The 2604-nt window shown below is 50.8% G+C and overlaps 1 pseudogene; it reads left to right on the top strand.

The window, feature by feature from the left end:
* Positions 1–849: 849 nt before the first annotated feature.
* On the top strand, positions 850–1369 carry LOC101606449 (annotated as a pseudogene).
* Positions 1370–2604: the final 1235 nt, after the last annotated feature.

The raw sequence follows: 2604 nt of genomic DNA, 5'->3' as shown, positions 1-2604 counted from the left end.
TGATTGTTAAGTGTTCTAACAGCTACGCTTTTTTCAAAAGTAGATGCTTTGCAATTCAATGGGAGAGAGAGAAATCACCAGTGAAGATACTCAGCAGTGGACACTTTAAGTCTTAAATTTGGCCAGCCAGGCCAAATGAGCCAATGGGTGCAATAGTGGCACGTCTATCATGGTGGAAACCAACTGTCCTCTAATTGGACTGGAGGCCCACTCCATGGGAGGGAATACATCCCTGATACTGAAAACATACAAAAAGGGTAGCCATGAGCCCTAGGGGTGTAATGTCTGCTGCTATCTGGCTAAATGTATATACTATGCTCATCAAACTGCCCAGTAAGCACTTCTCTTAATGTTCATACCCATATATTAATGCTACTCTCACTTTTGGTAGAGAACCTTCTCTTTTCAGATGGCAGTGACCTTGGGATAACTCAGAAGGCATCATGGTGCTGGGAAGAAGTGACAGAGGAGTGCTCAGCACTGCAATATCTATCACACCTTCCAAGGCTCAGGGTCCATTGCAGAAGAGGTGGTGGAAAGAATGTAAGAGCCAAAGGAAGGGTAGGACTCCTTACAATGTGCTCCTCCAGACACAAAATGTCCTGCGTATCCATGACCTCACAGTGCCTAACACTACCTACACAAGACCATCATAATAGGAAGAAAAGATGGTGACATCAAAAAAAAAAAGACTGATTGAGAGGAGGAGGGGATATGATGGAGAATGGAGTTTCAAAGGGGAAAGTGGGGGGGGGGGGGCGAGGGCACTACCATAGGATATTGTTTACAATCATGAAGTTGTTAATAAAAATAAATTAATTATAATAAAAAGTAGATGCGGGGTCCAAGATGGTGGTGGCGGCGGTGGCTACGTGGGCGTCCCGGGTGTTCCGGCAGCTGGGCCGGACGCTCCCACAGCGGGGTCGGCCCATTTCGAGTGGTGCCCACGGCGAGGAGGGCTCAGCTCGTATGTGGAGGGCACTTCGTGGCACTGCCCGGGGTGGCAGTGGGCATGCTCAATGTCTTTCTGAAGTCCAAACAGGGCGAGCACGAGAGACCCAAGTTCATCGCCTGCCGGCATCTCCGCATCAGGACCAAGCCTTTTCCTTGGGGAGATGGTAACCATTCCTTCTTCCATAACCCTCACGTGAATCCACTTCCGACTGGCTATGAAGATGAGCGAAGACAACCCCGACCATCACCCAGGCAGCAGGAATCACAGCACAGTTTGGACCATTCCTCTGCACATGGACCAGAAAAGTGTATGGGACCTTTCCTTGTATCAAATGATGACCATTATACTGATCTCCCCTCCCTTTGCCTGTGCAAGGAGGTGGCTTAAATAAACAACTTAAACTTAAAAAAACAAAAAAATGTAGATGCTCAACCCTGTAGCACTTTGTTCACAAAAAAAGAAAGATCTAAAAGGTGGTTCTGCTGACATAGCCAGCCTCACACGCAGTGAGCGCTTCATGCATGGCTGCTTCTAGAATGAGCTTCTTGGGCACCCAGGGTTCTCTGTAGCTTTGGCTCACAGGGCTTTCATCTCCAGGTGGACAGCAGCCTGTGGCAGGGGCGGGGGGCCGGGGGGGGGCACCTATGGTTCTGCCAAGCCACTTCTCTCTGGTCTATCTTCAGTGACTCCTAAGTGTAACAACTTCTGGATATCTATGCCCATATTCAGGAACATAGAGCTACATGAGCATTGCCAGTTGGCACCCCACGGGCCCTGTCAGGACACTCGGCCTGGCTGGCTCCCTGCATGGAGATGCTAGGTACCAATGGAGTATTCTGAGTCCACACCTTGACCAGATCAGGGTCGACAAGAGTCCCATTGTCAGTGCCTGGTGCCCTGGCAGGACGACCCAAACTATACAGTTGGCTTCCTCTTGTAATCCTCTTACAATAACTGAGTGGGTCAGGTCCGTAAATGAGGTAAACTTGAGGCCCATAAGCCTTGTTGGGAGAGCTCTAAGGGAGGGGCCGTGAGTGATCCTAGGATGTTGGGGGAGGAGGGGGGAGAATAGAGAACAGATGCCTGGAGACAAGAGAAACTGCCCACTTGAAGCAGGCCAACGGGGGAAGGGGTCAGCGGGCAGGGGAAGACTCTTCCCTTGCTGGTGACTTCACAGGTCCCAGTCTTGTGATGGTGGATGTGTGTCAGTCCTTAAGGTATTTGAGGTTCTCCAGGGCTTCCCTCACATGGGCTTGTGCTCGCTCCTGCTGGCTGGCAAGCAGAGGCCCTCACCCAGGAGCAGGATCTCCAAAGTTTCTCCATCCTCAGAGGCAGAACCTTTATTATATGGTGGGAGCCCACCCTCCAGTGTGGAAGCCAACCAGACCCTTCAGAAGGAGTGAACCGCATGGCCTGGGAGGTGGCACCAGAAAGGCTGGCTGCTGGAAAGTCCCAGGCTGGGAGAGATGCCCGATCAGCCATCAGGAATGGCCCAGCCACCGCTATGAGGGACTCAATTTCTACTTTCCACAGGAAGCCATATTGTTGTCCTAATTCCCTTTGCCCACACCAGCACCCTTCAGGTTTGAGATTTGGAACCATTCGTGTTCTTGACACCCAACATGCCCTGATTTCATGTACTATATCCT

The sequence above is a fragment of the Jaculus jaculus genome, chromosome 1 (genome assembly GCF_020740685.1).
Source record: "Jaculus jaculus isolate mJacJac1 chromosome 1, mJacJac1.mat.Y.cur, whole genome shotgun sequence".
NCBI classification, from domain to species: domain Eukaryota; kingdom Metazoa; phylum Chordata; class Mammalia; order Rodentia; family Dipodidae; genus Jaculus; species Jaculus jaculus.
The sequence above is the reverse complement of the archived record's forward strand: the minus strand, read 5'-3'. Positions and strand labels throughout refer to the sequence as shown.